This window comes from Panthera pardus, unplaced genomic scaffold (genome assembly GCF_024362965.1).
Source record: "Panthera pardus isolate Hobbes unplaced genomic scaffold, ASM2436296v1 HiC_scaffold_22, whole genome shotgun sequence".
Classification (NCBI taxonomy): domain Eukaryota; kingdom Metazoa; phylum Chordata; class Mammalia; order Carnivora; family Felidae; genus Panthera; species Panthera pardus.
Genome location: NW_026526788.1, coordinates 33,712,404 through 33,726,272, shown reverse-complemented (window position 1 = coordinate 33,726,272; position 13,869 = coordinate 33,712,404). Strand labels below are relative to the sequence as shown.

General features: G+C 38.8%; 1 protein-coding gene across 22 annotated transcripts in view; it reads left to right on the top strand.

The window, feature by feature from the left end:
* The window catches only part of USP54 (ubiquitin specific peptidase 54), a 133,864-nt gene that overhangs the window by 37,908 nt on the left and 82,087 nt on the right, over positions 1-13,869 (top strand). For 3 of the 22 annotated variants that reach the window (XM_053909561.1, XM_053909559.1, XM_053909555.1), the window contains exon 1: positions 10,488-10,658. The exons of 4 other annotated variants lie outside the window; for them this stretch is intronic. The gene's annotated coding sequence lies outside the window, so the exon portion shown is untranslated. Of the gene's footprint in view, positions 1-9,941; positions 10,031-10,419; positions 10,439-10,475; positions 10,659-13,869 lie in introns of those variants that run through there. 15 more of the 22 variants (XM_053909550.1, XM_053909551.1, XM_019444529.2 and 12 more) reach the window with 11 other exon arrangements.

Below are 13,869 nucleotides of genomic sequence, written 5' to 3'. Positions count from 1 at the left end.
TTTTGAAGTAAATCCTATACATATTATTTCCTCTGTAAATATTCCCAAATAAGACTTACCATAATTTAACCAGTCCCTATTGAAAGATACTTAGTTTTTATTACAAACAGTAGAACTATAAATATCCACTTACATTTATCCATTTACGTTATCCATTGACTGCAGGGTAAATTTCTAGAAGTTGAATTGCTGAAACAAATATATAAGCATTTAAAATTGAGAAATACTGCCAAAATTTTTTTATTCCTGTCAAGACTAAATGAAAATGTATCCTTCTCTGCATCCTCACCTACACTGATTTTATCCAACTTTTAAACATTTGGCAATATGAGATCTGAAAAATGATATGTATCTTTCTTTTTTAAAAAATGTTTTCTTAAAATTTATTTTGAGAGTGAGAGAGAGAAAGAGACAGAGACAGTATGAGCAGGGGAGGGGCAGAGAAAGAGAGAAAGAGAATCCTGAGTAGGCCTCATATTGTTAGCGCAGAGCCTGACACGGGGCTCAATCCCATGAGCTGTGAGATCATGACCTAAGCTGAAATCAAGAGTCAGTTGCTTAACTGACCGAGCCACCAAGGTGCCCATTTTTGTTTTGCATTTTAAAAATTGGATAGGACATTTTTCCTGTCTTTATTGTCATCTTTTTTTTTCCTTCTGTGAACTGCACATTTAAAGTCTTTGCTTGTTTAAGAAAAGGAAATAAATTGGGAAGCCTGGCTGGCTCAGTCAGTGGAGCATCTGGCTCTTGGTCTTGGGTTCATGAGTATGAGCCCCACGTTGGGCATAGAGCCTACTTAAAAAAAAAAAAAAAAAGGAAAGGAAATAAATTGTCACAAAGGTGTGATTTCCTTTCCCAAACCATCATGTGCTGCCATGTCTCCCTTTTTCCCTGTTTCCAGTTTGTATCACCAACTCAGGAGTAGTACTTATGTCTCTCTTTTATTTTTTTAAATTTTATTATTTTATTATTTTTTTAAATTTACATCCAAATTAGTTAGCATATAGTGCAACAATGATTTCAGGAGTAGATTCCTTAGTGCCTCTTATCCATTTATCCCATCCCCTCCTCCCACAACCCCTCCAGTAACCCTCAGTTTATTCTCCATATTTATGGGTCTCTTCTGTTTTGTCTCCTTCCCTGTTTTTATATTATTTTTGTCTCCCTTTCCTTATGTTCATCTATTTTGTCTCTTAAAGTCCTCCTATGAGTGAAGTCATACGATTTTTGTCTTTCTCTGACTAATTTCAATTAGCATAATACCCTCCAGTTCCATCTACGTAGTTGCAAATGGCAAGATTTCATTTTTTTTTTTTGATTGCTGAGTAATACTCCATTGTGTATATATACCACATCTTCTTTATCTAGTCATCTATCAATGGACATTTGGGCTCTTTCCATACTTTGGCTATTGTTGATAGTGCTGCTATAAACATGGGGGTGCATGTGTCCCTTTGAAACAGCACATCTGTATCCCGTGGATAAATGCCTAGTAGTGCAATTGCTGGGTCATAGGGTAGTTCTATTTTTAGTTTTTTGAGGAACCTCCATGCTGTTTTCCAGAGTGGCATTCCCAGTAGTACTTATGTCTCTTTAATGAAGGTAAATATCTGCCCTTCTTTTTTTTCCTTCTGCCCTTTTTTCACCCACCAAAGGTAGCTCTCTGTTTTCTGTGCATCCTAGAAATAGTCAAATTGTTTATCAAACAGATGGTTTTAAATCAGCTTCTGAGGGAGTACTCTAGGGAAATATGCCCAAGAAGCATCAGGAAGGATTTCTATAGACAGATGGGGGAATGTTTGTAATTGTTTAGCAATAAGTATGCCCACCAAGTATCACTTCAGTCTGCTTTGTTCATCTGTTCAGTCTTTCCACATGAACAGAAGATATGTACTCTGACTTTTGCTGCTTGCCATTTTGATGGCATTTTCAGCCTTATTTTTGTCAAAGTGAATTATCTGTCTCCATCCATTTTGGACATATGTGTAATCAATAGTATTACTGTTGGTTTCTTGATGTAGGGAAAATAGTGATTGCATTCTGTCCTGAATTAAATGACAATGTCAGAATGTAAGAATGTACGACAGACTGATTTTCTTTGCTTATGTATTCTTTAAAAACAGCTGTTCAAAATCTCATACACATAGAAATTGTTTGCCAAGCATTTGAAGCCATCTTGTTTTACCAGGTGGCAGCTGCTGCTGTTTGTTGGGACCTAATTTAAACCACAGACATGAAATAGTGTCCTTGTTTTTAAAAAGAGAAAGCATGATTTCTTGAAAAACATCTTTACGGAGATACAATTCACATACGAGACAAGTCACCCATTTAAAGTGTACAATTCAGTGGTTTTTTTTTAAGTCTATTTATTTATTTTGGGGGGAAGTAGGGCAGAGAGAGAGGAGAGACAGAGGATCCCAAGCAAATTCTGCACTCTCAGCGCAGAGCCTGAGGTAGAGCTCAATCCCAGGAACTGCGAGATCATGACTTGAGCTGAAACCGAGTTGGACACTTAACTCATGGAGCCACCCAGGCACCCCCAATGGTTTTTAATATATTTGCAGCATGGAACAACCATCACCACATCAATTTTAGAACATTTTTATCACCCCTAGAAGAAATGCTATACTTATTATAGTCACTTTCCATTTCCTTCACACCTCCTCTCAGCCCTATGCAGCTGCTTTCTGTCTCTATAATTTGCCTATTCTGAACATTTCATATAATTAGAATCATGAGATAAGTGGTCTTTTGTGATTGGCTTCTTTCACTTAGCATGCTTTCAATGTTCATATATGATTGTAGCATATATTAGTACTTCATTCTTTAAAAAATTTTTTTTCTAGTGTTTTATTTATTCTTGAGAGAGAGAGAGACAGAGCACAAGCAGGGGAGGGGCAGAGAAAGAGGAAGACACAGAATCTGAAGCAGGCTCCAGGCTCTGAGCTGTCAGCACAGAGCCTGACGTGGGGCTTGAACTCAAGAACTGTGAGACCATGACCTGAGCCGAAATCGGACGCTTAACCAACTGAGCCACCCAGGTGTCCAGTACTTCATTCTAATAATGGTTGGTTGAATACTGTACCATTGTATGAATATACCACAATTTATCCATTCATTAGATGGTGTATATTTGGATTGTTTCTACTTTTTGGCTATTATGAATAACGCTACTATGAACATTCGTGTACGGGTTTTTTATTTTTTGAGAGAGAGAGAGAACATGTGCATGTGTGTATGCGAGTGCATGCCTGCATGAGCAGGGTAGGGGCAGAGGGAGGGGGAGAGAGAGAATCTCAAGCAGACACCATGCCCAGTGCGGAGCCTGACTTGGGCTTAATCCTACCACTGTGAGACCTGAGCCAAAATCAAGAGTTGACATGTAACTGACTGAGCCACCCAGGCTCCCCTTCTAAAAGTTTTACAGTTTTAGCTCATTCATTTAGATATTTGACCACATTTTTGAATTTTGAATTTCCTTTTTTTTATATATTTTGAGAGAGAGCATGTGAGGGGCAGAGAGAGAGGGACAGAGGAAGAATCCCAAGCAGGTTCTGCACTGTCAGTAGGGCTGATGTGGGGTTTGAACTCACCAACTGTGAGGCCATAACCTGAACTGAAATCAAGAGTTGGATGCTCAACTGACTGAACCACCCAGGTACCCCGACCCCATTTTATAAAAAGTTTATTTATTTTGAGAGAGGGAGGGGCAGAGAGAAAGAGAGGGAGAGAGAATCCTAAGCAGGCTCCATGCTGTCAGCACAGAGTCCATTGTGGGCTCAGTCTCATGAACTGTGAGATCATGACCTGAACTGAATGAAATCAAGAGTCAGACGCTCAATGGACTGAACCACCCAGGTGCCCCAGATACTTGACCCCATTTTGAATGTGCCATGTTTGTTTTTTTAGTATTTTATTTTTTTAACTTTATTTTATCTTGAGAGAGAGAGAGAGAGAGAAAGAGAAAGAAAGAGAATCCCAGGTAGGCTCTGTGCTGTCAGCACAAAGCCTGACATGGGGCCCAATCTCATGAAACATGAGATCATGACCCAAGCTGAGATCAAGAGTCAGACGCTTAACTGACTGAGCCACCCAGGTGCCCCTGCTTTTTTAATATTTTAAAGAGAGCGAGAGAACACACACGCAAGCAGGGAAAGGGCAGAGAGAGAATCGGAGAAAGAGAATCCCAAGCAGGCTCTGCTCTGTCAGCACAGAGCCTGGTGCTGGACTTGATCCCACCACCCTGGGATCATGACCTGAGCCAAAATCAGGAGTCAAATGCTCAACTGACTGAGCCACCCAGGTGCTCTGATCCCATTTTAAGTTAATTTTTACATGTGGTGTGTGATAGGAGTCCAAGTTCATTCTCTTGCATATGGATATCCAGTTGCCTCAATGCCTTTTTTTTTTTTTTTAATGTTTATTTATTTTTGAGAGAGAGAGTGTGAATGGGGAAGGGGCAGAGAGAGGGAGACATAGAATCCAAAGAAGGCTCCAGGCTCTGAGCTGTCAGCACAGAGCCTGATGCAGGGCTCGAACCCACGAACTGTAAGATCATGACCTGAGCCTAAGTCGGACGCTTAATCGACTGAGCCACCCAGGTGCCCCAATGCCTTTTTTTTTTTTTAAGTAGGCTTCACAGCCAGCTTAGAGCCCAATACAAGGCTTGAACTCATGACCCTGACTGAGATCAAGACCTGAGCTGACATTGAGTCAGATGCTTAACCGACTAAGCCACCCAGGTGCCCCTCAGGGCCATCAAATATTTTTTTTATTGGGGTGCCTGGGTGGCTCAGTTGGTTAAGCATCTGACTTTGGCTTAGGTCATGATCTCATGGTTCATGGGTTTGAGCCTCACTTTGGGCTGTGTTATGCTTACAGCTCAGAGCTTGGAGCCTGCTTCAGATTCTGTGTTTCCCTCTCTCTGCCCCTCTCCCGCTGTGTTCTCTCTCTCAAAAATAAATAAACATTTAAAATTTAAAAAAAATTTAAAAATTTATATATATAGAGAGAGTGAGCAGCAGAGGCGGTCAGAGGGAGAGAAAGAAAGAATCTTAAGTAGGCTCTGTGCTCAACATGGAGCCTAATGTGGGGCTCCATCCCACGACCCTGGGATCATGACTTGAGACAAAATTGAGAGTTGGATGCTCAACTGACTCAGCCACTCAAGCATCCCTCAATGCCATTTTTTAATGAGACTATTCTTTCCTCATTGAATTGTCCTGGCACAATTTTGTGATATTTAAGGTTCAGTTGGACATAGGGAAAATTTTACCATGTACATCCTAACACATTTTTTGTAACTCCACCCCAAATCAGTTTAAGTTTGCTGAAGTATGGTGGAAATCTCAGAGGCTTTCACTACTGTTAGGGAAGACAAAAAACCATTCAGGAAACAATATTGCAAAAAATAGAAATTATGCTGCTGACATTTTACCATAACTGTAAACTCAATTTGGTTCTTTTGTTGTTGTTTCCTTTAAACAATATTTTTAACGTTTATTAAACACAGCCAGAGTGTGGGCAGGGAGGGGCAGAGAGAGGGAGTGGGAGACACAGAATCTGAAGCAGGTTCCAGGCTGCTCAAACTAGTGAACTGTGAGATCATGACCTGGGCCCAAGTCGGAGGCTCAACCAACTGAGCCACTCAGGTGCCTCTCTTTTCCTTTTATTTGAGTATAGTTGATATATAATGTTACATTAGTTTCAGGTGTATAACTTAGTGATTTAACAAGTTTTCACCACAAGTGTAGCTACCGTTTGTCCCATTACATTGCTATTACAGTATCATTGACTATATTCCTTATGCTGTGCCTTTTATTGCCATGACTTATTCATTCCATTACTGAAAGTCTCCCTCTTCCCTTCACACATTTTGCTTCCCTTCCCAGCAACCATTAGTTTGTTCTCTGTATTTATAGGTCTGGTTCTGCTTTTTGTTAATTCATTTTTTTAAAGATTCCACTTATTAGTGGAATCATATGGTATTTGTCTTTCTCAGTTGTATTTCATTTAGCATAATACCCTCTAGGTCCATCCATTTTGTCTCAGATGGCACAACCTCATCTTTTTTATGGTCATGTAATATTCCAGCGTGTGTGTGTGTGTGTGTGTGTGTGTGTGTGTGTGTGTGTATACACCACATTTTCTTTATCCATTCACCTGTTGATGGACACAGGTTGCTTCTATATCTTGGCTATTGTAAATAATGCTGCAGTAAACATGGGGTTGCATGTATCTTTTCAAGTTAGTCTTTTTGTTTTCTTTGGGTAAATGCCCAATAGTGAAATTATTGGAAAATAATGGTTCAATTTGTTTCTTAAAGGCTTTTAAGGAGATACCTTCTATTTCAGCACACAGTCATTTCAGAGACAAAGGGAGGTGTTATCAGAACCAGGAGCAAATTGCTCTTCAGTTTATTCCCCATTTTAGTTTTTTTTAATTGTTTATCTATTTTGAGAGAAGACAGTGTGAGCAAAGGAGGGACAGAGAGAGACACATACACACACAGAGCCTGAAGCAGACTCCAGGCTCTGAGCTGTCAGCACAGAGCCCAATGCGGGGCTTGAACCCACAAACCACGAGATCATGACCTGAGGCAAAATTGGACACTCAACCGACTGAGCCACCCAGGCACCCCAGTTCCCCATTTTAGTTTGTGACATCCTGGACTTTTGACACTGTCACCACTTGTCCCTTACTCCTCTTGTGTGTCTGCCCCAAATCTTCACAGATTTGGAGTAAGAACACTAGAAGAAAGAGCTCTAGAAGTGATTGTGTTGTCTAAGGATTTGAAGAGGTTTAGAATAAGAATACAGCAGGTGAACATGAGAAAAATACAGGATTAGGGATCAGATATGGTTTGAGAAAATTGGAGGGAGAGTCTTAGTATAAAAGCATCATAACTAGACCTGAGTGGCTTCCTCTATTTGCAGAAGTAGTAAGTTCAAAATCTGTGTGGTCTGATAAGATCATCTGAATTTATCTTCTCTGGAACAGGAATAGGCTACCAACATAACTTTTACTGGCATTCAATATTTAGTCAACTTTCTTCCCCATCATCATTTTCTTCTTTTTTGATTATACCTTAAACTTGCAGGTTTAAGGTTTAAAAGAGAATGACAGATTCATATTTTTTACTGTTTGCTGTGAGACTAGAATTAGGTGATGCCTATAGTGCACTTGAAAGATATTTCACATTCTTCCTGCTCTCTAGGAGCTTTCAGTCTATTTTGAGAAAATTTAAGTCCTTGTTCTAGAGATATATTGGCTAATATTCATAATGACAATGCTATTTGAGGTAATTTTTAGAAAGATGCAAGATATAATTTAATATATGAATTTATTTATTTTTTTTCCGCCCTGCCCTAATATATGAATTTAAATAATGATGATATTATAACAACAGAGACCCAAATAATGGGTCCCTGACTGACTTTCCTCTTTTTTTAGAGTCCATTTGTGTTAAAAATACACAGAAGTTTTCTTGGATGGTTTTACTGCTTAGGACTATGCTTAACAGCCAAAGTTTCTCTCAAATGTGTCCTTAGGATTAGTTTTTTTTTTTTTATCTCTTTCTTGTCTGCAGTAATACCTCTTCTCAATAATGTGTACCTGAGTGAAATAACCAGATATTGAAGGTATACACACTACTTACCAACGATGTGAATAAATCTCAGAATAAAACTAGAGGGACACATGGGTGGCTCAGTCAGTTGTGTGTCCGACTCTTCACTTTGGCTCAGGGCATGATTTCACTGTTTATGGGTTTGAGCCCTTTGTTGGGCACTGGGCTGACAGTGCCAAGCCTGCTTGGAATTCTCTCTCTCTCTCTCTCTCTCTCTCTCTCACTCTCTCTCTCTCTCTCTCTCTCTCTCTGTCTCTGCCTCTCCCCCACTCGTGCACCCATGCACGCGCTCTCTCTCTCAAAATAAATAAAAAAATAAGTAAATAAACTAAAAAAAAAAAACCACTAGATACAAATCAAATGTATAGATTCTCTTGTTTTCCATTGATTTTCCAGTATATTCTTCCATACAACATAGAGTCAAAAAGCTAGAATATTTTTTCTTGTGTTCCTTGTTAACTAAGATCAAGTCCATTTCTTAGTTTCATTTTCCATAACTCCAGTTTAACAGCTTTGTATTAAGCTGTTTTTTTTTTTCTTTTCCTGTCAGCATATAGCCCAGGGATCAAATGCTACTGTTTTTATGGGCTTCCACTTGATATAAAGCAGTCTCTACCCTGCTGCTTCCCATGTCAATCCTCCATAGTTTATTTAAAAGTTCACAGACTTCCTCACTACCCTCTGGAGTGCTAGAATCAAGAGGCTTTTATTTTCCAGTTTGGCTTCTCTGAAGCCACTCAGCTCTTGCCTTTACTGCCAACATCAGCATTATCATTAGCATCTCAGGAATAAAAACCAACAAAAATGGTTTTGCTTTGGGGTTACTTCAGGAGCAGTCACCTTGGTTTTTCTTAGAGCAATTGTTTCTTTTATGACTTTAAGAGAAGCAAAATGTTCTTTCATTAAATTGAACATTCTGCTGTACCCTATCCTGCCTGCTAGTGGAGACCGATTATGAAAAGTTGTGAGATCAGACCAAGAGGGACTTTTTAGCCTGTGTTCTTCCATTGACTCCTGCCCCCCATTTCTCTTGATTGCTTTGTCCACATCTTAGAGGTAGTTCCTCCCTGCTCATGATATTTATGTTTTTTTCCTGAGGTGTTTGCTTATTATGGTCAAAGGTAGGGTATTATGTGTAACACTCCTTACATAGTACTTGAACAATATGACAAGTTTTGTTGAGGTACAGTTTTACAAAGTACTATTGTAGCAAAAATCATCCAGCTTTAGGATCCCTGGACATTTAAACATGACATCTGAAACCATATATATCACTCTCCCTCTTGACCTAGCAATCATGCTCACAAAAACTTTCCTACAGGCAGTCTGGCACTTAAATAGCAGAAACCTGTAGTTACTCAATTTATTTTAGGTGGAGAGGCCCAGTGGTTGGCGGAGAGTTGTCTCTGTTATGTGAGACAGAACCTCTTGTGCTGTCTTGAAAAGGAATTAAGAAATGTCAAAAAATAACTTAGACAAGGTGGAGTATAATTATACAGGAGAGTTTTATGTGAATTATTTTCTGAGTGGTTTCAAAAGAGATTGTAATCTGTTAGGGTGAGATTTTCCTGTGGATCACCTCCCTTGCCTGGCTAATATATGTAAAGTTATTTATCTGGTTAAATTGTAACCAGGGTTGAAGATTTGTTAACTCTGCCCCAGTACTCTAGTTTATTTGATTAGTCCCACAACAAATGTATAACCATCACTGAATGACTTGATTAGAGAGCTTGACATTGTTATTTGTACATTCTTTCTTTGCAGTTAGCACTGATTAGTAGAAAGCCTATGTTTCACACTTTGAAATGACATCTCCACCCCCACCTACCACTAGGAGACCTGTTAGAATACTAATGGTTAGCAAAAGAACAGCAGTATCTTTTTTTTTTTTTTTTAATTTGGGTACGCTTCCTGCTGTGAAAGGAATGCTTTAGTGTATTGTTAAAATGTAAGAGCTTAATTAGTTTTGGGCAGTGCCTGAATATGTTTAATTTTACTAATAAATCTTAAATCTTTTTATAAGTCAACTCATATATTTTCTTGCAAATTATAGAAGAAATACAGCAGACCTTCATATATGGCAGGGATTCTGCTGATGAATTTTTTTTTAATCAGTATGCTTATAAAACAACAACTTTCAATAAAGCTGTTTTATAACTGGGAGTAATACATAGAAGGGTGTGTGTTGGTCCTCTGGGGCCTTTGTGCCCTGCCTGCAAATGTAAGTTCTGGGCTGACTGATCACATGCTTAGGGGCAGGACTCTGCCTGCTGTTTGTTCTTGGTGACATAACTTGGCCTCTTCCCTGAGAGGGGTGGAGATCTTTCACTGTCTTTGCCTTTGGTTTTGGGAACCTTTGAGATCCCAAGGATTTTAAAATTGATTCTGGAATTCAACTAACTGGTCAGTTCACACAATAACTTTCTTTAAGAGTGTCTTGTTTAAGGAGGAGTTTTGCAGGTCTTGGAATTCTGAATTAAGGATTTAAACAGTAACATTGTTTTGGTAATACAAATGTGTCTTCTTCTAGTGCTCCTTTTGACTGTACTGCAAAGGAATGTTTTTTAGGGCTGGCCCTCCGTTTGGAAGCAGCTGCTATCCTGCAAACCTTATTGTTACACTGCTGACCTTTGTCGTCAGGAATGCCCCTAGAGAAAACAGTCTCCTAATTGTTTTTCTTAAGCCTCTATGAAGTTTGAGATATGTCCTTTCAAGTTATTTGTGGTTACTTTCTTAAGTTTACCTTGTTTACATTTAATTGGAGGCTCCATCTTTTTAGCTTTATCATGAATTGTCAGTTCTGAGCTCCTGGTAGGTGGTAGAAAGAATTGCCCTTCCCCTGTTATCCTGTTCTGCAGGAAGCCTTTGTGGTTTAGATTCACAGTTTCCCATTGTTGCTAGCTGCAGTTGTCTCCTCCCTCCCATACCCTTCCCTCCCCACACCTCTAGCTCTTTCCTTGACCCTCCTCATTTCTCCATCCTTTACCCCACAGACGCCCTTGGAATTGCTGGAGGTTGAGCGTGCTGTCTGGTGAGTATTGTGCTTGTGGCAAAACTGAGTGGATGGAGGGATACAGTCTTTGTGTCTGGTCGGTCTTTGTGAAGTGTTGCTCTGAATAGCAAAAGTTTAAACTTTGAAATTGAGGGTGTTGAACTCTCTTTACTTTTAGAAGGGCTTCTGGATTGTTTGTTTGTTTGTTTTGTTTTGTTTTGTTTTTTTACTCTTCTCTCTGTTTCAATTAAAGCTTTGGAAATTTGATGTTTATTACTGGTTAAAAAAAATTCTCATAGATTTTCTTGAGCTCATTAAGATTAAAGTAAGTGTTACAGGTTTAGTATTTTAAATTCCCTTCAAATAGAAGGTTATTTGTGATTTTTAAAATATTTTCAGTATTAATATATTGATAAAAGTAATAACAAAGAAAAGATCTGTTTTGTGGATAAGCTGGAAAGTAGTATTTGCTTCCAGAAGCAGAGTAATTCTTTTTTCCTCTCAGCAGAATGTTTTTGGCAAAATTCACTATAGATTATAGTAATATGTTGTTAATTCTGGGAAATGGTTTGCTGAGTACTTCAGGATAACAGATGCTTCTGGGAATTATTTTTTTGGAAAGTTAGATTTGTTCATTAGCTGCTGCTCACTTGAAGTGTGAGATCTATAATCCTTTTGAAAGTAAAATATTTAATATTTAGTGTTCACATTGAGTCAGATATCACTTTCATAAAGGGCTTTTTATTTCTTTGGATTGTATTGATCCTCAGCTAAGAAGCTGTACATGTGCACACCTTTAGTTCTCCAAAAGTATTGCTAATTAAAGTAATATTTATGGTAGACAGTGTGAGGGAAAACTTGTTCATGGGATGTTATTGCTGTTCAATTGAGTCATTTATTCAAGTGATAGTTGCACTTGTACAGTAATGATTTCCTGAGTTTTTACAATGTGGCAGGTGCTAGTTCCTATGCTAAGTACTTTGCGTTTCCTTCTTATTACCAGTATAATTCTGCCATGTAAGTAGTAATATCCCTCTGGTCAGCAGCAGTCATACATGGGTAGAAGGAACATGGTTTTGTTGTTGTTTTTTTTTTTCCTGCAAAATGAGAATAATCCCTATTTGGCAGATTCGTTGCGGGAATTAAAGGGCATATCAGACGTCTGGTGCCTAACTCAGAGTTGGTGCTCATTAAGTGTTGACTGCTATTCTAATTTTATAGCTATATTTTGCTGCAAGTCTCTTAGTTGTGTTAGACCTAGGATTTTAACTGGCTCAAAACCTGGAGTCTGGTAGCATGTTTTTGAGTATTGTGAAGGTTTTTGGAGTAGATTTCAGTGGATCCCTGCCCATTCCTCCACCTCCTGCTCCCATAGAGGAGGGTGCTTTTTTTTTTTTTTTAAGTTTATTTATTTGGTTTTGAGAGAGAGGGTGACAGAGAATCCCAAGTGGGCTCTGCACTGTCAGCACAGAGCCTGATGTGGGGCTCTAACTCATGAACTATGAGATCATGACCCGAGTCAAAATCAAGAGTCAAATGCTTAACCAACTGAGCCACCCAGGCACCCTGAGGAGGGGTTCTTTATAGATGCCCTTCTTTTCTTGCTATCCTCTGTCACTTTCCCAGTCATGTGCTTGGCCTCTGTCACTGGAGTTGCTTGTGCCATTCAGTACCAGTGTTCTCCCAGCAGAAATGAGTCAAGCCAGTATAGTCAGTGGCATCCCTATTTTCCTCTTGTTGATAGAGCCATCATGCTTTTATTATTGTTTGTGCTGAAAGAATTGGGGTAGTGGTGTGTTTATAATGATTCATAAATAGAGCATCATTGCAATCAAGCATTTAAATTAAGAAGCTTTAGGGGTTTAAAAAATTAGGGGAAAAAAATCTCTAGTTCTAAGTTGTCGAGCCAGAGGATAATATAGGGCAACTTCATGCAACTCATAGTTATCATTTTGCCATGTTGGAGCCTAATACAATTGCTATGGATTCTCTTCCCTTTAACCCCTGCTGTTAACTAGTTTGGTGCTATTAGCAGTGTGTTTGAGAAAGAATATTGTGTTAGTCCTTCTGGCCACAGAGTATCTTTCTTCCATAGACCTTTTGGAAACAGAAGGTGTGATTTAGGTATGATATGATGTAGGCAGTACATTCAGGGAAGAGACAGAGAGATGACTTGGTATACTTACAAGTGAATTAATCCCTAAACTGAAAAATGTGTTTTACAAAGCTTAGCTCTTCATTCATTCTTTAACTTAGTAAGTATTGAGCATCTGTTGGGTGTAAGGAAGTGTAACTTCCTATATTGTATTCTAATAAAGTACAGGTATATTGGTTAAGTACTGATGAATGAAGTTCCTGGGAGGGAGGGAGGGAATATGTCCCAATTGGTAAGGAGCCATATTTAGACAATCCTTTGGAAAATGAGTTAATATAAATGACTACTCCTTCCTGATAGGGTGTGACTATCATTAATCTCTATTGCTATAAATTGCCAGCAGAATGGCTTCTTCAAACAGGTTTGCTGAGTGGAGAGGATTACTTGTATTAGGACTGAGAAGATGGGAGTGGGAAAGGAAGTAGTATTCCTTATTGAGTATACACAGAAAACTTTGTGTGTGTGTGTATGTTTTAAGGGGATTAGTGGTAAATGAGGTTGGAAACATGCATGGGTTAAGATTATAGAAGGTCATTTAAGGCCAAGGAGTTTTGACTGTATTTTGTCACTGAAGTTTTCTAAGCTACATAAATAGTGATTGATTAGAGTTTGCTTTTGGCAATATTTTATAGATGGGATTAGAAAGGGAAAAATGGTTTGGAAGTTACTATAGTAGTCTAGGTGAATTGTATTCAGAATGCATTATTTTTAGAATACATTTGCCTTCATTTTGATATGACTTTGGGTTTATGCTAACAATTATAGTTTAATGTCATACAACTTTACATTAAGTTTATGTATGTGTATTTGTACATGTAAGAGAGAAAGGGAGAGGGAAGAAGAGACATATAGGGGATGGCCAATCATCATGATCACTTTTTTTTTTTTAAAGGAAACTCTATGCCCAATGTGGGACTCAAACTCACCCCTGAGATCAAGAGTTGAATGCTCTAGGGGTGCCTGTGTGGCTCAGTTGGTTAAGCTTCTGATTTATGCTTGGGTCATGATCTCGCAGTTCATGAGTTCAAGCCCCGTGTCAGGCTCTGTGCTGTCAGCTCAGAGCCTGGAGCCTGCTTCAGATTCTGTGTCTCTCTC